At 35.2% G+C, this 22,527-nt stretch overlaps 1 pseudogene; it reads right to left on the bottom strand.

Annotated features, from left to right (window-relative positions):
- Positions 1–9,517: 9,517 nt before the first annotated feature.
- Positions 9,518–9,667, bottom strand: LOC113603084 (uncharacterized; annotated as a pseudogene).
- Between the last annotated feature and the right edge of the window lie 12,860 nt (positions 9,668–22,527).

Here is a 22,527-nt window from a genome sequence, read left to right as displayed (position 1 = left end):
CAACTTTATTCACCATATGAAATCCTATATAATGATTCAAAGTATTCCAATTTAGCCTTCCATGAGTTATTTTTAAGTGAACAAACAAAGGTAATTAGGCTAAGTTAAATGGACTTACCCAAGGACACATTAATATGCCCTGAAGTAGGGATTATTAGAATGTATTATTTCAGTCTTTGCTTACACATTCAACTGTGCTACCTTTCTGTCCAATCATTGCTAAGACCAATTGTTCTGCTCTTGGAGACACCCAGAAAATTAGCCCATGGGATGGTTAACTAAAGGGTCCCTGTGTGGGTGAACTTCAAAGCCTGAAATCATTAATGGATTGGGCAGAGCCAAGTTTTCCATTAGGCACAGTGCCTAAGGGCCCAAGAAAATATTTTATTTATAGTTTCTTTTAAAGTAAGAAAAATATATTGTAATAATGAATGTATAAAAAGGAATCCAGCCTGGACAGTATTCATCTTTATATAACACCGCCATAAAGGATCATTTTTATTTATTATTACTTTTTTAATGAAGTAAAGGGTTCATGATCTGAAACTAGAATGGACGGAACCATTGCATCTGGGGATACGCAAGATAAAACCCAGTATTTGTTCAAAAATATACCACTTGCATTTTGGAGAGCATAGCTTAAGATGATTTTGTTCACACAGTGTTGTATAGAAATAAGCCAGGAGAAGTTGGCCACCACCTGAATGAAAAAGAAAGTGTTCTATTCAGTAATAAGTTTATTGCTATCTAGATTTAATTGCACATGTAATTGCAGTTGAACATGGAAAATATTTGAAGCTAGAAAGCTGCATGACCTTGAGATAGACAACCAGAACCTCTATGCCTCCTGATAGGCCTTGGCACGTAAGTATACTGTGAGTGGGTTATAACCAGGTTGAGATCATGATCTGCTTGGCTTTGAAGTGTCCAGAGATAGGCAGGGTGGTGGGGGCGGGATCCCTGGGGCTGCTTTAGCTTCCAGGGAAGTAGTTTCTTCCTTGGAGCAGCCTCATTCAATTACCTGAGCGTACTACGTAAATGTTAATACTTTCTGCCTGTGCCATGATGTGGAAAAGGTGAAGAAATACTGCCTCGTCTAAACTTGAGTTTCTTTATCTGTCCAATGTAAACATTGGACAAGATGAACTCCAATTCAGTTCAACAAACATTTTGAGAGATCAGTATACTAACTTCTGGGATTCAAAGATTAACAGAATGTAGTTTGTCCAAAGTCACATATTTCCAAGAGTTTATATCCTCACTGGAAAGATAGGCATGAAATCATCTTCTTATAATACAAATCACAGTGTGATAAATTTAAAGATGAATATTAATAAAAGTCCTATTAAAATTCAGAAGGAATGAGTAGTTCTAATTGCAGAAAAAAACCATGGAGGACTTCAGAAATGGTGACACTTAGCCTGGATATGAATGTCATATCTCCAGAAAAATTGATTAGGATTCAATCTCCAAGGCAAGAGGAATAGAGTCAAAGAATTGTGATACTAATCTAGGAGATGACACAGATAAAGAGAAGTTAGATTACTACTTGTTCAAGATGGCACTCCATGTTGGCAGAACTGAGAGAAACCAGACACTTGTTCGTAGGAACTCCCAGTGCAGCATCAAGTGTTTATAATTTCCTTATGGAAAAAACATATAAACTACTTTAAGGCATATTATGACTTCATAGAGAATTATTAATGACTAAAACGAGAGTAAGAAGGAAACTTAGAAACAATATGAAAAACAGCTTCTTTGTTTTCATTCTCTTGACATTGGCACGGAGTGTCCAGTGCCCAAGTCTTCAGTAATCTCATAGTTGATTGAAAAAGATTGTTGAAATGTTGAAATGAATGAAAATCAGGCATTTGGCTTATTTATAATTGAAGAGAGAAATGAAGTTGAACGTGGCTCTTTCAACTTATTAAGAATGATAAATGACCTAAATAGGAAATGTTAGGAAGTTTAAGTCAACATAGCTATTGGTTAAAAATGAATGTGGGCACTTAGGGGTATGAACAGCATATGCTAAAACACACAAACTGTATGAAATAAGCTGCACAATAGATTAAAATATTAATCGTTTTTTTTTGGTTTTACTTTTTAATCTGAAAAATTTCAAATGTACAGAAAAGTAAAAGGAATAGAACAATGGACCCACATTGTCCATCATCTAGCATCAACAATTATAAATATACTGGCAAGCCTATTTCATCTAAACCTCGCACTCCTAACCCTTCTGGGTTTTGGCTTTTTTAAAACACAGTTGTATTAAAGTATAACTTATATACCATAAAATTCACTCATTGTAACGATGTAATTCAATAATTTTTAGTAAACTTACAGAGTTGTGCACCCATCACCATGATACAATTTTAGAATATTTCCATCCCTCCAAAAAGTTTCCTCATGGCTGTTTGTAGTTAATCAAGGCTCCCACTCCTAGCCCCAGGCATCTTTCTGTAGGTTTGCCTTTTCTAAACATTTCATGTAAATGTAGAGCCATACAATATGTAGTATTTTATGTACAACTTCTTTCTTTTCGTATAATAGTTTTGAGGTTTATCCATGTTGTATATATCAATAGTTTGTTTTTATTGGTGAATAATATTCCACTGTAGGGGTATGCATTTTGTTTTTCCATTCACCAGTTAATGAACTCTGGATTGCTTCTTATTTGGGGCTGTTATATGTAATGCTGCTAGGAATATTTGCATGCAAGTCTTTGGACATATGCTTACATTTTTCCTGGGTAAATACCTAGGAATGGAATTGCTTAATAATAGGTGAGTTTGTTTTTAACTTTTAGAGAAACTTTCAAACTGTTTTTCAAAGAAACTTATTTTATATTCCTATTAGCAATAAATGAAGCTTTTACTTTCTCCTCATCGTTGCCAAGTTTTCAGCATAGATGATCATGTCATCTGTGAATAAATACCACCTTCCTTTTCTTTTCCAGTCTGGATAGCCTTTATTTCTATTTCGTGGTCATCACACTGGCCGGAATCCCCAGCACAGTGTTAAATAAAATGGCAGGAGTTAGCATTCTTGTCTTATTCCTGATCCTGGGCAAAAACATCAAGTATGATGTTAGCTGCAAGGTTTTCTTAGATACCTCTTACCAGACTGAATAAGTAAGTTCCCTTCTTTTCTTAGCTGCTGGAGGTTTTTATTATGGCTATAAGGTGGATATTTTCCATTGAAATTATCTATGGTTTTTCTTTTTAAGTTAGTTAATATGATGAATTACATTAACTGAGTTTTGAATGTTAAACCAACTCTGCATTCCACAGATAAATGACACTTGGTCTGATGTATTGCTATTTTCATATGTTATACAACTCAATTTACTAACTTTTTGTTTAGATTTTGCATCTGTATTCATCCAGGTTATTAGTTTGTAGGTTTCTTACTTGTGTAATCTTTGTGTGCTCTTGATTATCAGAGTAAATTGTGCCTCTTAGAATGAGTAGGGAAATATTCCTCTTCCTTGAATTTATCAAAGAGTTTGTGTAGAATAGATATTATTTATTTCTTAAATATTCGTTAGAATTCACCAGCAAAGTCATCTGGGCTGGGAGTTTCCTTTATAGGAAGATTTTAAACTACAATCCAATTTCTTTTATAGGTATAGGGCTATTTACAGTTATTTCTTTGGTTTATTTTAATTTTTTTAATGTGTATATTTATTTTTTAGAGAGAGGGAGAGAGAGCGCCTGAGCAGGGGAGGGGCAATGAGAGAGGTGGCACACAGAATCTGAAGCAGACTCCATGCTCTGAGCTGTCAGCACAGCCCGACGCGGGTTTGAACCCATGAACCATGAGAGATCATGACCTGAGCCAAAATGGGATGCTCAACTGACTGAGCCACCCAGGCACCCCTTAGGTTATTTCTTTGTGAGTGAGCTTTGGTAGTTTGTATTTTCAAGGTATTTGTCCATTTCATCTAATTTGGTGAATTTATTGACATAAGGTTGTTTTTAATATTTACTTTTTTATCTATTATTATTTTAAAAAATTTATTTTGAGAAAGAAAGAGAACATGAGTGGGAGAGGGGAAGAGAGAGAGAGGGAGAGAGAGAGAATCCCAAGCAGGCTCCCCACTGTCAGCACAAAACCCAGTGCAGGGCTTGAACTCACAAACCATGAGATCATGACTTGAACCAAAGTAAAGAGCCAGACACTTAACCAACTGAGCCAACCAGGCACCCCAGTATTTCCTTTTTTAAAATGAATAACTGCAGACTCTGTATTAATATCACTTATTTATTGTGTCTTCTCAGTATTTTTCCTAATTAAACTTTATAGATGTTTGTAAAGTTCATTTATATTCTTAAAGAGCCAGATTTTGCTTCCATTTATTATTTATATAATTTTTATATTTTCTATTTTATTGATTACCATTTTTATTTTCTTTTTTTCTTTCTTCTGCTAACTTTGTACTTTATTTGGTCGTCTTTTTTCTAATTTGCTATAGTATAAGTTGTGGTCATTGTTTTGAAACTTTTCTATATAGTCCCTAAGTGCTGTTTTAGTGACATCCCATAAATTGTGATATGTTTTGTTTGCATTTTCATTCAGTTCAGAAATACTTCCAAATTTTGATTTCCCATTGACCCATGAGACATTTGAAGGTGTATTATTTAATTCCCAAATAGTTGGGTATTTTTCAGTGTTCTTTCTGGTACTGAGTTCTAGTTTAATTTCATTGTAGTTATAGAACATAGATGAATACTTAAAAATTTTTGGAACATGTTTTATGGCCTAGAACATGGCCTATTTGGTATATATTTCATGCACACTTTCAATGTGTTTTAAGCTGTTATTGGGTAGGATTAAGTCAAGCTGAGTCTTTTATATGGTACTGATTTTAGTCACCTCATTCTATTAATTATTAGGAAAAGGTTGATAGCCATAACTGTAATTGTGGATCTATTTTTCCTTATGGTTCTATTAGTTTTTGCTTTATTTTTATGCATTTTTATGAGGTGCATAAATATTTACAGTTGTTATATTTTGTTGAACCAACTCCTTTATCATTATGAAATGACCTCCTCTTCTATTCCTGGTAATATTCCTTGATCTATACTTTACTTTGCCTGACATTAATATAGCCACCCTTGTTTTCTTTTGATTAATGATCATATTTTTTTATTATTTTACTTTTCAAGTATTTGTGTAGTTGAACTACTTGTAGGTTTATAATTTTCATTTCTTTAAATGCCAATTTGAAATTTACCACGATGGATGCTAGATTCTTTTCTATTCCTACCACTATTATTAAAATTACTTTTCTGGGATGCAATTAACTGTTTGATCATTTGGAGTTTTACTTTTAGGATTAAGTAGTAAAGTAGATCTCAGGATATTAGTTAATATTTTTGAAATTCCTTTCTATTCACATAATTTTTGTGTTTTATCTTTCTCTTCTAGATGTTTTTGGTAATATCACTTTGTTATAAGCTACTTCATTTAAGTGGCTGACCTGGTGACAAAACCTTCATAGTTTCTCAATTTAATGAAGAAATCAATAATTTTTAAATGAAAAATATGCTTTCCTTTTGTTTGTGACACAACAGATCTCTGGGCCAGTTCCTGACTCCTAGATCTTTGAGTTTCTAAATTCTGGGAGAAGTCATAGTTTAATTAGAAGTTTAATTAAATGGAATAGAGGTGCCTGCGTGGCTCAGTTGGTTAAGCATCAGACTCTTGATTTTGGTTCAGGTCATTATCTCACAGTTTGTGGGTTCGCGCACTGCGTTGGGCTCTTTACTGATGGCGTAGGGTCTGTTTGAGATTCTCTCCCTCTGCCTCTCTCTCTCTCTCTCTCTTAGAAATAAATAAATAAACTTAAAAAAAAAGAAGTGGACTGGAGGAAAGGTTTATAGTTGACAACATGTGGTCATCAGGGAAGCAGGAAGACCAATTACCTCAGAAGTGATAAAAATGACTGACAAACACACTATGAGGTACTATGTTAAGTGCTGGACATAATGAGTGATGAGCTATGATATTTCTTTAGTCACATTAAATCAAAGCAATTTTAGACCAAATTGGTGGTTCATTACACTGAATTAACATAGCATTTTTAGCCTGAAGTAAGTGGTCTTCTTCTGTAGCAGATCCATTGGGGTAATAGAAGTGAATCTTTTTCTTCCTATTATTCTTTCCCATATTTTTATTTCAAATTGTTTCCCTCAAGATGCTATTTATAGTAACATGGAATATTTTTTTGTTATACTTGTCACAAATGTCATATTCTCAAGGCAGACTGTGTTTCCATTACACCTGGATTGTAAGTCTCATCTTACAACTCTGATGAGTTGATATTTGGGTCTAACAGAAAAAATATTGTGATCATTGGGCCTTGGATACAAAAGAGGGAATGAAGGCTGTTATTCCACATATTTGTCAGTTTGATGTATATTAATGTTAAATATGTAAAATTTACATGCTAATACTTCCCTGAGATACTATAGAAGAGTTTGTGTGTCAAATAGAAGACATTCACAATTTTGACCAATTTGGTAAAGATGAAAGTGAGGTGGAGACTAATTTTTAATTAGATCCTACAATAGAATATTTGAAATTTCGAGTAGAACATGGAATTTTCAAATAGGTTAGCACACAAAGAATTCAGGGCAGAGAAGAGAAAAACAGCATTTGTTCATCACACAAAAAAAATGTCAGTGTAATGGGTCATAAGCACACATTTTGGATGTAATGGAAGAAAGTTACAAAGTTTCTATACTGAAAGTGAGCTTTAAGAAAGTGTATAAACAAAGATTAAAAATTTATTCTAAATGGCAAGGATACCTGATATAAAAAGATCATATCCTAGGACAGACTTAACAGAGATGAGGAGGAGGTCAATAGTGCCTACATGAAAAGGAATCCTTATTTTTTCAGAAAAGTGACCGTGCTCTTAGGTACACTGCTCAAGGGGCTCCACCAATCCCTGGTGAGGAGGAATTGGAATTTGACATCAAAACATCACTTTATATAAAAATTATGCCTGTGTTGAATGTAGAGAACACCAAATATAGTTCTCTTTTTCAGCATATGTATTCAATGATGATGTAGACTACAAGAGTTCCAGTTAAACAGCCTCTCTAAATATTATTATGTAGAGAAATTTCTGACCTTGGAAGATGTACTTTGCCACTGTATTCAAGATTCAGGTATATATATTCGGCATAAAAATATAAATATCAGCCTTTAAATTTTTTTTTAACATTTATTTATTTTTGAGAGACAGAGAGAGGCAGAGCATGAGCAGGGGAGGGGGAGAGAGAGAGAGATACAGAATCTGAAGCAGGCTCCAGGCTCTGAGCTGTTTGTTAGCACAGAGTCTGACGCGGGTCTCGAACTCACAAACTGTGGGACCATGACCCGAGCTGAAGTTGGACATGCAACCGACTGAGCCACCCAGGCGCCCCTATAAATATCAGTCTTTAATGAAAGTTAACTTGCGTAGGTAAACTATGTAACAATACTGTAGTTGGTAATCATTAAATTGAACTCAATGTATATTACTCTCTTCCATTACTATACAGATAACATGTACAGTGAAATTCTACAATTCAAAGTAACTTATATTTTAAATTTGGGCATTGTGGAAAATTAACTTTAAAATTCTCTAAAAGGGTTATACTTTATGTAGTGCAAAGGAAAGCAGTATTTAGCAAAGTACTCTTAGATCCTTCATGAAGAGAAAGTTAATAAAATAATTCAAAGAAAACATTACTTTCCTAAGGAGAATTTATTGTCAAATTATATTATTTTTTTCCTCCTAAAGGTGTCAGGGGCCATTATTTCTCACCATTGCTTCAAGATATGAATTCATTGGCTTCATTTCCAGTAACGTTCATACACGAACAGTCAGAAAGAATAGTAATGGTTGCATATTTTTTCTCTGTGAATGTGTGTTTGTATGTACATGTGTGAGCACATACATGTGCTCACATTTGTAGGTCTTTTCTTTAACCACAATACAAATAGATAAGATCTTAAAATAAGTTCTTCACCTACAAATAAAAATAAAATAGGAGCCAGCCAATTCCCTGAAAGAAATAGTGAGAAAATACAGAAACCTGTAAAGAGGCATAAGAATAAAACAAAATGTTAGGGGAAAAAAAGTTGTTCTTCATCTGTTACGTCATTTTATTTTCTGCGAACTCTGAGAGGTTAGACAAGAGAGGTGTCATGAGATGGAAAAGGAAAGCTCTGAGAGTTTCCAAGGTTAGGCAGCCCCATCCCTCACTATTTTTCTCTGAAGACAGAAATTCAGGAAACATTTCTTTTTAACACCAGAGGTAGAGGAGAGAAAGAATAAAAGAAAGAGAAAATGTCTTGAAAATAACCAGGATCCTCAAAATTAGAAAACTGAACATTCATGTAAGAATAAAGTTGTGCAACTGATTATTACTTGTAAGCAGTGGCATAATAGGTGAAAAAGAATGATGTCAAAACAGAGAAATTAGAATATATGTCACTGTCCATAGTCACAAAGTCACACACTGTGTACCTGATTTTCTTTTCTGTCATCAATGTGAAGAAATCAACTCCCTCTGGATATTCCTCTTACAGCCAAGTACCATCAAACACCTGTCACTAATATGTGCTGATTGGTACGGTTCAGATAATACCAAAGTGCTCAACTGAAGGGTCATTTGGCAAAGGCAAAAGGAATGGAGACCTCAGTTTTCCTGAGCCTTTCGTATGAAGAAGGCTAAGCAGGTCATGTGTAGTTCCATGTGCTCTGGCAGTTTTGATTTTATTGCCAATGCTCTGAAGCATTTTTGGGCATTATAATTCCAGCCTTGTTGTATTGGTCCTCATTGACCCTTCATATGTAGTAGGTCCTCACTGATCCTTCACTTCTCTTCCCCCTGCTAGGTAGGTGAGTTTGTTGGGTATCTTTCCTTGCCTCTCCATATTCATTCTTCACCATTCTCTGATATACTCTGCCCTTGTCTTCTGGACTCAGATTGAACACTGGATTTTGCCCGTTGGTAGCACGAGCAAGAGGCCAGAAGGAAGGAGGAGAGACATGGGAGAAAGTGAAGTCAGGATATTTATTTCCCTAGCTCTTTTCTATGGGATTTGGTAGGTCTCTCCTTCTAAAGTCTCAGCTTCTGACAGCTGGCTCTCATTTCTTAGCTCTGTCCTTCTAATTCCAACAAGTGTTCCCTTTCTTCGCCTGCCTTCAGGCTCAAGCTGGTAAATTCTCCTTGCCCTTCTTAGCCTCAGGGTCCTGCACTATCCCTTCTGGTTTCCCTATATACTGACCATATTTTGTAAAAAAAGTCTTTTATTAAACTCTCATCAAGTTATCCTAAGTTATCCTATTCATTTTCTCTTGGATCTCTGACTGATTAAATGAATCTAAGAAAAATCAGCCAACCTCCAATGCACATTTACCATCACTTACCCTTTCACATGACTCTGATGCACAATAATATGAAGAACATCAACACTGGGCTCTTCCCATCTTGTGTGAAGTTATTTCTCCTGGAAAATGGCCCAGTACCATAACCTGCCCCCCTGCCCTGAGGTTTTCAGGACAGAGCAGGATGTTTGTGAAGCTGAAGAACACATCTTTTAGCAATAATCGCGCCTCGTATAAACCTCATTGGCTACGATACTGCCACTGCACAAAGCTGAAGAACACATCTTTTGATAAATTGGTCCAGAGCTCAAGAGTTCCACAAAGGAGCCTCAGGATGGGAGAATGTTTTAGTCACATAAGGATCTTATCCAGAGCCCACTTCAATAGAAAACAATCCAGAAATGATCTTTGGATTTTTTGAGTTTAAGAACCATGTTGCCTCTCAAAAACAAAAAAAGGTTAGAACCATACGTTTCTGTTAGAAGAATGTCCCCCACTGCCTTTTTAAGGTCCTGAATATTTTCCTGGGGAAGCATACTAGGTACTACTTCTACCTGGTATGTCCACCTGTCACTAGGGTACCATTAAGGCTCTTTCTGCCTTTGAAGCAGCCCACCACACATTGCCATTCCCAAGGCAGACTTAGGGAGGTCAAAACCTAAAACTCAGATCTGATAACTTGCCTATAGGATTTTTAGCAGGTTTATAAAGAAGAAAAGTCTACAATTCATAGGTGAAATTTGGAGATTGCACGTGTATTTTAATTATCTTGGCACTTCATAGCTCTCATTACGAGATTTGGATGTGTAAAGTGCCTAGGGTCTGTACATTTGTATACGACATGTACATTTGCTTTTCAAGGGGCCAATTATAGTGAAAGAAGGTGGAACTTCCCTGGTATAATACAAGGAACAGGATTGTCTGAAAATAACCCCAAGTGCTTAATCTAGGTTTCCTGAAAATGAGGTAGCTGGGTCCAGTAGCTGGGTTTTTGCATTGCATTGGAGACTCTAAGTTACTCTAAAAGTTCTGGGCAGATAGCATTTTCAGACAGTTCCTTTAAATAGGTGTCATTCTAATCCAGATGGCCAAAGCAGTTTGCTTTCAGGCTTGCCCTGCAAGAAATGAGAGAGACAGGAGACATTTTCTCTCTGCTCTCTCTTGGGCTTCTTTTGCCTTACCCCTCAATCAGTTCTCTTGTCCATGATACCTGCTGGGTCTCTGTAGGCATTTGAGTTTTCAAATTAGAGGCAATATGTATAGAGAGGATGGAGAGTATATAACTCCTTAGGGAATGCATAGAGCCACAGTTCAATATGAAGGTAAAAGTAACTTGTAAACAACCTAAGCAGAAAGATCTATAATTACTTGGAAATCAAGTGGATAGAACTAAGAAGTCAGGATCTATGTAACTGAACAACCACTCTCAAGCTGGGAAGGAAGCAAAGATTGAGCCATCAAGAACAAATGTGTAAGTGGATCGGTAGGAGTTTTAACTGACCAGAGACTGAAGCCCAAAGCAAAGACAAGTTAAGAGCCTAATGTAATGCATTAACTTCATCAGACTGAATGTAATAATGAGATACTGCTTATCTGTTAGATACCTAATTTACTTACTGAGAATACCCCACAATGTAGTAAAGTAGTTTAAATATGTCATTTTCTTGTGTTAAATAGACATTGAAGGAAGACCTACTCCAGAAGAAGGAAAAGGGAGAAGTTTCTGTTGCCAGGTTCTTGGAGGTAGAAACTCTCACCTTTATTCCTTTGCATGAAAACAGCAGAAAAGTCCTTAGCATTCAAAATATTTGAGAACTTTCTTTTCAGAGGCTGTGTTGGAATTACTATGTGAAAACCTATTATTCTTGTCCTTAAATTTCTGGCTATTTTTATTACAGAAAATGAGTTGGTAGTGAGATCACTGAAGGTTTTTCTAATTGAAACATACTGTGGTCAGTTATTTTGAGATGAGATAGGAAAAAGGATATGAGGGGCTGGTGAAATCCACATCAATGCAGTGGTGCTCATTAAGGCCAGTCCTGTGTTGGCATGGTAGCTAAAAGGTAATGATGTGACTCCCAGCTTTCCTAAAATCAGTGGGGTGATACTATGCCATGTCTATGCTCAGGTGAATATTAATTTGTTTTATAATCTTTCTTTCTCTCCATCCCAAGGAAATCAGTTTAAGTTGCCTCCATAATATCTCTATCTCTAATCAAGTTTCAAAGGTGCATATCTTTTTAACTCCAAAGGAAAGTACTGGTTTATAAAAGCTATCTGTATAAAGTAAACCTTTATATAGCCTTTGCGCCTAAGCTATATTGCTTTAAGGAGGAGAACTCTTTATACCTGTTGACAGGGGAAGGCAGGGTCACACCAACACTCTCCCCATCTCTGCCAATTTGAAGAGGCTTCAGTTTCTCTATAATTTCGCTTGTGCTCTTCCACATAGGCCTTTTCCTTTTCAGGAACCTTAAGCTATCCAATACCTCTCCTTTCAACTGTACTTCCAAGGGGTGCCTGGATGGTTCAGTCACTAAGTGTCTGACTTCAGTTCAGGTCATGATCTCATGGTTTGTGAGTTCGAGCCCCGCATCAGGCTCTGTGCTGATAGCTCAAAGCCTGGAGGCTGATTCAGTTTCTGTGTCTCCTTCTCTCTCTGTCCCTCCCCTGCTCGTGCTCTGTCTCTCTCTCAAAAATGAAAAAACATTTCAGCTTTACTTTCAGATGTTCCTACTGTATAGGCTCTTTCTCATGAGTATGAATATGTTCAAGTCTTTCCCATCTGAAAAAACAAACCAAGACTCCCTGAACTTCCTTCCTTCCTACAATTCTGTTCTTGGTGCTCCCCATGGCCAGTTCCTCACATATCACACAACCTTCAGCTATTCTAGTTTCCAACCCCAGTTAGCTCCCATTTAAGATCTCCCAGTGAGTTCCATGTTTAAATCTAAACCTTCACTTTAATTTACCTCAGTAGCATTTGATGTTCTTACCGCCTCTCGGCCTTTTGGCTAAGACCAAGTGTAGCATTTGATGGTCTTAATGGTCTTAATTTACTTTCTTTTCTGAAACACTGTCTTTTCTGAACCACCATGACACTATATATTTCTGGTTTCCTTTTGAGTTCTCTTTCTATTCCTTAAACACTTCACTTCTTCTATAGGCCTCTTTCCATTTACCTGACCTGTCAATATCAGGGATTTCAAGTCTGAATTTTGGGACCATTTCTGTTTCTAATTTCTACTTGCTGTTTGTAGAAAATCATTTGCACACATAGAATTTAAATTACCCCTATATGTCAATGACTAATAAAGTTATCTCTTTGTCAGAGTTCCTAGAGTTTCATATATAAGCATTCCAACTGCATGCTTATTACCACTTGAACACCTCAAATATATAGTCAACTAAATATGCCTGAACTGAACTCATCTTCCACTCAAGCCTAATCCTTGTGCAATGTTTCTTAACTTAGTGAATGACATCATGTTCTCCTGATTCCATAAGTGAAAACTGAGGTATCATCCATAATCTTCCTTTTCTTCACCTATCATATGTCACATATAATGCCCTGTTGATTTTCTCTCATAAATATCTTTCATCTTCCTCCATATCTTTCTATAATCTGTTAATGTAATTTCTTATTTGGACTACTCTAATAGTCTCCCATTTGGAGTTCCTGCCTGCATTCTTAGCCAACATAATCAGTCTACTAAATAGTGTTTTGATAGTAGTAATCTTTAAAATCTTTATAATCTTTAAATAATAATATTTAAAAACACAAACTTACTCATGTTGTTCCCCTGGTTAACCTTTTCATTGCTTTCAACTTGTTATGATGAAGTCACAAATCATTTTTTTTAATATTTATTTATTTTTGAAAGGGCAGGGGAGGGAGACAAAAAACTCGAAGCAGGCTCCACACTGTCAGCACAGAGCATGATGCGGGGCTCGAACCCATGAACTGCGAGATCATGACCTGAGCCACAGTCAGATGCTTAAGAGACTGAGCCACCCAGACAGCACAAAGTCACAAATACTTAATGTACTCCCAATGGTCTTAAATGATTTAGCCCTTGCCTGCCTGTCTAACCATATCTCCCCCATCCTCAGCCCACATTTCTACCACTGGCCTTGTCAGTTTTCTAAATACACTGAGTTCCTCCTTAAATCTGCATTAATACTGGTATCTCAGCAGGAATATTTTTACTTCTCACTAACTCCTACTGCTGTTTAAGTCCTATACATCTTTTGCATCTCAGCACAAACATCACTATCTTAGGGAAGCCCTTTCTGACTCACTAGATTTAGTTAGGACTTCTGTTACAGATTTGTTCTTCCTAATACTTAATTCAACTATAATTTAAGATTTTAAATGTGACAATTCATTAATGTTTATGTAATCTAGTAGACTGTAAACTCTATAAGGGCAGTTATGATTTTCTAGGCAGCTTGTTGTAATATAGAAATTCAATAAGCAACATCTTAATACCAGTGTTAGCAGTGGACTTTAGATATGATGGGGTCAGTGGCAATCACTGGTGGACCCAAGACTTAGGCAGATAAAAATATAGACATGGAAGAGAAGAACTGAAAGTAATGGAAGGTATTAGAGGATAAAGGATACAGATAATGAGAGTTTAGTAGGCACTATCTCCTAGATCAGGGATGCCAACCAGACTTCAGCTCATATATTATCTTTGATCTACTGTTCTTATCTTCTAGGGGTGATGTATTGAGAGGATTTTGAACTTGTTTTAAAACTCAGGTAGAAAAGAAGTGTTGTCATTGATTCATGATGTCTTTCCCAAAGTGGGAGACTGAGGTTGGGGGCATGAGTGATGTATGTTCACCATGTCTATTAAAGGGTAATGCCAAATAATTATGGTCCAAGTCTCAGTCTGCCAATAATGCTGGGTAAAGCTTACTCACTTTAAGAGAATCCATCTAGGAAACACAAATTTACTAAAAACAAGAAAGCAAAACACACAAAAAACGTAAATACCAAACACAAAAACCAAAACTCAGTCAACTAAGAGAAAGCTTATGGGTATAACAACTGATTTTGCCAAAGAGCTTTTACTGGTGCTAAAATATGATAGTTCTCCCAATGAAGGTAGCATAATAATATTAAGATATTTTTAGTATTCTTCATATTCAAGACAATGTGATATAGCTTTACATTTATTAGCTCATTTAATCCTCACAATACCCTATAAGTTCTATCAATATTCTCATTTTATAGACAAGAAACTAAAACTCAGAGAGATTAAAGAACTCATGGAATCACCTAAAACACAATACAAGAACTAGGATTTTAATCTGGATTTCTAAGATTAAAAAAAAGTCATATATTCTTGACACATGTTACTATAAGTTCTGTTTATATACAACTTTTTAGGAAGACCTTAAGGCATATAAAAAGATACATGTGCAAATGAAGTAAATTCTGCCCAATAAAAAACAAACATCCTGGGGCACCTGGATGGCTCAGTGGGTTAAGCTTCAACTCTGGATTTTGGCTCAGGGCATGATCTCACGGTTGGTTCCTGAGATCAAATCCCTGTGGGATTCTCTCTCTCCTCTCTCTCTGCCCTTCCCTCTGCTCACACTGTCTCTCAAAATAAATAAATAAATAAACATTAAAAAAACCCAAAAAACCCCAAACATACCAACGCTTTTGTTGAAATACTGAAAGACATAATTTTGTAGCTCTAGAAAGACAGCTGAAAGGAATAGCTTATCACAAAACTATGAAAATTATTATTCCAGGGAGTTATTTTTTATGTAACTGCAAAATGATTAATTGATGGTTTGCTCAATTATTTTTTGAAGCATCCAAGTAAAACTAATCAGTATAATATTTCTAGAGTCATCGCTTTCCAATTTTTGATAAATAGTACTAAGTGTGACTTTTCCGATCTTAAAATCAGCCTAGGCTTCTATATTAATTCTTAAAAATGGTAACTTATAGCCATAATAAAATATGTAAATTCTCAAAGTGCCTTTTTATTTGAATTAAGTCAAGATCTCTTAAGGAAATATTTATGTAATGAAACCTGCCTTGAGAAATTACTGTAGTTGATTAAAATATGACATAGCCACAAAAGGTAAATATTCTTTGAGTCTTTGTAAAAGGAAGTACTTTGATAAAAAGAGTTCTGTAGCCTCAGCCAAGATCAGGTATTTTCTAAAAATAAAAATCAAGCAGCCTCTAGAACTACCAGTTCTATTTTTCATAAGCATGAGAAATATTCTAAAATGACAAGAGAAAACCATGGGCTGGATATGATGACTCCATCTGACACCCGATTTTACATCAGTAGAAAGGATTTCTTTTCCTATATCAGGAAGATATTCAACTATTAAGTCTCATCAGTGGTTTTCTCTCTCACTTTCTGTCAATTTTTTTTACAAAGTAATCTGTTACCTCAAGGTGCTTTGTCACTTTGCCTGAACCAATTCACTACACCAAGGACTGAACTTGAAAAAAAAAAACAGAGGTTCTTTTTATGTTATTCTGTCATCAGGAGATAGTTGTAATTGTGAATCTCTGAGTTGATCATTTGAGCTCTGGCTGTTTATACCAGGAGTTGTCAAAGTTTTTCTGTAAAAAGCCAGGTGGTAAATATTTCAGACATTGTGGAGCATATGCTCTACATTACAACATCTGATGTTGTAAACTGGAAGTGGTCGTAGGCAATATATAAATGAATAAATGTGATGGTGTTCAAATATAACTGTATTTGCAAAGCAGACAGAAGGCCATTTATAGTCTACCAGTTATAGTTTGCCACCTTCTTCTTTGCACCTTTACTCAGGCCAATATCCACCACTTCTTCCACCCAAGATTAAGATTGTGCAGGTCAAAATACCACTTTAGCTACATTTTCCAGACAGGATTAAATTTTGCAGTGGCACTAAAAAATTATCACCAGTCTTCTATTTGAGATCTGAAAAATGCCTTTTGAAATATCAAACAGTTTCTTTTTGCCTGGTTTCCTTCCTTCCTTCCTTCCTTCCTTCCTTCCTTCCTTCCTTCCTTCCCTCCCACCCTCCCCACCTCAGTCTCTCAGTCTCACACATCAGCAAATATTTTCTAAGCCCACGTGTATGTTAGTTGCTAGATATACAATGGTGAATCAGACTTAGCTTTCTGACTTAGAGATGCTTTCAGTCAATAGGGGAGGTGGCAGAATAAAGAGACCATTTCAAATACGTTGTTTTAGATGTTACAATCGAAGTATGAAAAGAATATTGTATGAACAAACTGCTTCAGCTTTGGAGGGGCAGTGAAAGTTTTTCAATTGGATATAGCAGCAAAGCTTAGATTTGAAAGATGACTGTTACCCAGACCAGTGTCAGGAAAAAGTAGTCTGGAAAGTGTCCCAGCAGACAGGGTTTCATAACAGGTATGGAGGTAGAAGAAACCATGTGGAGCTCATTAAGGTGCAAGAACTAACAGAGCATGGAGTACAAGATGACATTGATAAAGGATAAAGCTGGAGAGGCAGTAAGGACCAGACCAGGAAAGACCTTTTGGGCAGCCTAGTTCGGATCACCCTTAATCTCATCAGGACAGCTCAAAAAGCCTCCTAGTTTGTTTTCCGATCCCAAACATCACCCTCTTCAATATAGTCATACCATTACAGACTGACAGTTCATGTTTATCCTTACTTAAACTCTTTCAGTGAATACTCATTGCTCTCAGAATTATTTCCAACCACTGAATAAGACCCCAAATCCCATAATGATCTGGTTCTGACTACATCCCCAGCCTCATCTTTTGTCAGCTCCATCTCCATGCTCTGATTATCCTTTTTTTTTTTCAAGGTTTTTAATATCTTCCAGAAGTGTCCTTGTAATATCTTTTGTTAGGCTTATTCCTAGGTACCGTAGATACCTTATAGCCTTTGTTGCTATTGAAAATCATATTTTTTGTTTTAATTACATTTTCTAATACCTTGCTATTGGCATAAAAATGTAATTGATTTTTACATATTGATCTTATATCTAATCTCTGCTGAACTCTACTATTAATTCTAATAGTTTGTCTATATATTCTTTTGAGGTTTCCATGTAGGCAATTGATATCAATACAAATAATTTAGCTTTACTTACCTCCTATTCCTTATAGGTACCTACTTTCTCCTGTACGTTTGAGCCATCTAATACTAGATGTGGTGTCAAGACTTATCTTGCTCTGATTCAATATCCTGTTTGTTTTTGGGTTTTTTGAAGATATCCATTGTCAGATTAAGGAAATAAATTCTATTCCTAGTATGATAAGAATTTTTAACAAAAACAAATGTTTAATTGAATCCATAGAGATGATCATATAATGTAATGTGAGGAATAATGTAGATTCTCTATGGTTGGCTCAAATCTGCATTTCTGGAATAAATACGGCTTAAAAACACATTTATGAATTATATTTATTAATATATTTTATTTAGACTTCAAATCTGTGTTCGCAATTGCGGTTAGTCTGTAATTTTTTTATTCCTTTTTTGTAATCTTTTTATTCTTTTAAGGTTGTTATCTAGTTTTATCTAGTTTTGATAGATAATGCTAACTAACCTCATAAAATGAGTTGTGAAAAGTACCTTCATTTACAACCTCTAGAAGACTTTTTGTAACAATGAAAAAAACTGCCTTTGAATTTTGGTTAGAATTCACCTTAAAATCATCTGAACCTGGTGTTTTATTTGTGGGTATATGCTAACTACTTATTCAATTTTTAAAAATGTTTTAGAACTCTCCTTTTCTGCGGTGCCTGGGTGGTTAATGGGTTAAGCATCAGACTCTTGATCTTGTCTCGGGTCATGATTTCACGGTTCCTGGGTGACTGAGATCGAGCCTGCTTAGGATTCTCTCTCTTTCTCTCTCTGCATCTATCCTCCAACTCCACACGTGTGCATGTTCTCTCTCTCTCTCTCTCTCTCAGAATAAATAAACTTTTTTTTAAAAAAAGAGCTCTCCTCTTCTGTGCTTAGTTCATTTCAGTATATTTATTTTTTCCTAGAAATGTATTTTGATCTAAGACTTCAAATGTATTCTTACTGTCTTTTGTAAATCTTTGCTGTAACAATTTATTCTCTTTTTCATTTTAAATATTTTTATTTGTGTTTTATTTTTCTTCATCAATACTGCTTGAGATTTTTGCTTTGTTGATCTTATTCATTTAATGTTTTTTTTTTCTATTTCATTAATGTTATTAGGTCTTATTTATTTCTTCTTTCTACTTTCTTTTGGTTTATTTTGTTATGCGTTTCCCAACTTAAATTGGAAGCTTATTTCATTAACTTTTAGCCTTTTTTCCCCCTTAACATGAGCGTTGAAGTCTATATAATTTCTTTCTCATATTTTTTTGAGAAATCCACAATATATTAGAGAAACAGAATAACAGATGTTAGGAAAGAGTTGATTCACCTGATTGTGGAGGTTGAAAAGTCCCAGGATAAGTGCCTCTGTAAGGCAGAGAACCAGGAAAGTCAGAGGTGTCACTCAGTAAATCTGAAACCTGAGAAGTTTGTGTGTGTGTTGGGGGAGGGGTTGATGGTATAAGTTCTTGTGATCTTGAGTCTGAAAGCCCTAAAACCAGAAGCACCAGATATTCAAGAGTAGTAGAATATGGATGACTGAGATCAAGCAGACAGAGCAGATTCACCTTTTCTTTGCCTTTTTGTTCTATTTAGGCCAGGAATGGATTGGATGATATCCATTCATAGTAGAGGGGGCTATCTGCTTTATCCAATTTACCAATTCAGACTTTACTCTCTTCTGGAAAACACCTTCAGTGACACATCTGGTGTAATGTTTTACCAGCTATCTGAACATCCTTTAGCCCAGTCCAGATGACATATAAAATAATCATCACACATTTTAGATATGTGAAGATTGAGATTTTCTATTTTCCTCATTATTTAGCTCTGAATATTTTTCTAATTTTTATGCATTTCTTGCCTGTGAATCATTTATGAAAGTTTTAAAATGTCCAAATACTTGTAGTTTTTAAAGATATATTTGTTATTGATTTCTGTTTCAATTGTATTCTGATAAAAGAAAATACTCTGTTGGATTGACATTTTTTGAGACTTGACTAACAGCCTCAAGCCTGGCCATTTTAGTAAATGTTCTAGGTTCAGTTAAAAAAATATATTTTTAAGGAGCATGTACTAGTTCCTTACACAAGATTTAGTGTTTGTAATTTTCATTAGTTCAAACTTAGTCCTCTTGTTCAGTCTTTGTTTTTACGGGGACTAGTTTTCTTGAGCTATAAATTACTGATTGTTAAATGGTGGAATTATTTGTTTTCCTTGTTCTGTTTATTTTTTGTTTGATATTTTTTAAATTATGCTATTAGATATATGAAGTTTAGAATTAAATATTTCTGTTGATTAAAACTTTTCACAATATGGAAATGTTTCTGTCAGAAGTAAGATGTGGCCCTATTCTAACTAACTGACAAAAGAAAATTAAATCCTCTTGGATGGAAAACAGCAGCAAGCAGATAATCTACAATATTACATACACAGTGCTCAGTATTCAAATAAAAATGTATGAGACCAGCCAAGTGACAAAAGTGATCAAAAACAAACAAGAAAAGCAGTTAATAGAAACAGACGCACAGGTGAACTAGGTTTTGGAAATATCATACATGAACTTTAAAATAATTGTGATTAGTATATTCAAGAAAATAGATGTCAAGGTGGAGAATTTCACACGAGAACTGGTTTCTCAGCTTTTAGATCTCTTATGAAGAATAGAGGAAAAGTGATGTAGAATGTCAGCTTTTTTTTTTATAGTTTCTTAAATTCCAGGATCTTGGTTCCTCAAGTTCTTACTGTCTTTGTAGCATTAAATTCTATTTGTCTCCTCAGTCTTGTGAGTATCCTGAAGGTTCAAGCTGCTGCTTTCTGCTAGATCTCTAGGTTGACAATTACTTTCTGGCAAAATATTTCAAGGAGAAAAGGGGCAAAAAATATCTTGGTCATCTTAGCATGTCTCCATTCTCTCTAATCTGGGCTACTTAAGCCCTGGGTGTCTTTGCTGCTCGCTGGTGTGTTAAAATAGGTGTTTATTCATTTTTATTATAGCCAGCAATTATTCTCCAGGGAAGGGTTGGTTTTTATAAACTAATCTATCATAGACACAAGCGGAAATCCTCAATATTTCCCTTTTAACAAGGTAAGTTTATGAATTTTTTAGTAGTTTTTATTACAAACTTCTTAGGTACATTGCTATGATCTTTTTCAGTCCCCTTTTCTCATTTTACTCTCTCTTTTAATTTTTGTTTTTTGCCTATTCAAAGTATAATGCAGGATGTGTACACTATTTCTAATATTTTAGTGGTTCCCTAGAAAATTTTAGCATTCATATTTAACTTACTATGGTTTAAATTAATATCTTGTCCCTTTTCTGAAACAAATCAACAATTTCCCAAAGCAACCTTGAAAAAGAAAAAGCTGGAGGCATCACAATTCCAAACTTCAAGTCCCATTACAAAGCTGTATTGATCAAAACAGTGTGGTGCTGGCACAAAAAATAGACACATAGATCAATAGAACAGAATAGAAAACCCAGAAATTAACCCACAATTATATGGTCAACTAATCTTTGACAAAGCAGGAAAGAATATCCAATGGGAAAAAAAGTTAGTCTTTTCAACAAATGATGCTGGGAAAACTGGACAGGTACATGCAAAATAATGAAACTAGATCACCATTTTCTCACAGCAAACACAAAAATAAATTCAAAGTGGATTAAAGACCTAATTGTGAGACTTGAAACTATAAAAATCCTAGAGGAGAACACAGCCATAACCTCTTTGACATTGGCTGTAGCAACTTCTTTCTAGATATGTCTACTGAGGCAAGGGAAAAAGCAAAAGTCAACTATTGGGACTCATCGAGACAAAACTTCTGCACAGCAAAGGAAATAGTCAACAAAACTAAAAGGCAGCCTGTCGAATGGGAGGAGATGCTTGCAAATGAAATATCTGATAAAACACTAGCAGGCAAAATATATAAAGAACTTATAAAACTGAACACCCCCAAAACAAATAATCCAACTAAAAATGGGCAGAAGACATGAATAGACTTTTTTTTCAAAGAAGACATACAGATGCCAATAGACACATGAAAAGATGCTCAACATCATTGATCATCAGGGAAATGCAAATCAAGACCATGATGAGATATCCCCCCCTCATACCTGTTAGAATGGCTAAAATCAACAACACAAGAAACAACAGGTGTTGATGAGGAGGTGGAGAAAGGGGAACCCTTTTGCACTGCTGGTAGGAATGCAAACTGGTGCAGCCACTCTGGAAAACAGTATGGAGGTTCCTCAAAAAGTTAAAAATAGAACTATCCTATGATCCAGCAATAGCACTACTAGGTATTTACCCAAAGAATATAAAAATGCTAGTTCAAAAGGATACATGGACCCTGATGTCTATAGCAGCATTATCTACAATAGCCAAATTATGGAAGCAGTGCAAGTGTCCATCGATTGATGAATGGATAAAGAAGATGTGGTACATATGTAAATGGAATATTGCTCAGCTTTAAAAAGGAATGAAATCTTGCCATTTGCAATAACATGGAGGGAGCTACAGTGTATTATGCTAAGCAAAGTAAGTCAGAGAAGGACAAATACCATGTGATTTTACTCACATGTGGAATTTAAGAAATAAAACAAATGAGCAAAGGAAAAATAAAAAGAGAGAGGGAGGCAAATTAAGAAACACACTCTTAACTATAGAAAACAAACTGGTTGTTACCAGAGGGGAGGTGGGTGGGGAATGGGTAAAATAGGTGATGGGGATGAAGGAGTGCACTTGCTGTGATGCTGCGATGAGCACTTGTATGGAAATGTTGAATCACTGTATTGTACACCTGTATTGTACACCTGAAATTAGTTAACACTGTATGTTAACTAATTAGAATTTAAATAAAAACTTAAAAGCAAAATAAAATAAGTCAAAGAAAAAAAACAAATCAACAATTTTAAATATATTATTTTCATAATATATTATGAATATATATATTCATATGAATTTGGATTCATAAGAATTCATATTCACATGAATATATATAATATATTAAAGTTTGCTATATAGTTCCCTT

Source organism: Acinonyx jubatus, chromosome A2 (assembly GCF_027475565.1).
Source record: "Acinonyx jubatus isolate Ajub_Pintada_27869175 chromosome A2, VMU_Ajub_asm_v1.0, whole genome shotgun sequence".
NCBI classification, from domain to species: Eukaryota; Metazoa; Chordata; class Mammalia; order Carnivora; family Felidae; genus Acinonyx; species Acinonyx jubatus.
The sequence above is the reverse complement of the archived record's forward strand: the minus strand, read 5'-3'. Positions and strand labels throughout refer to the sequence as shown.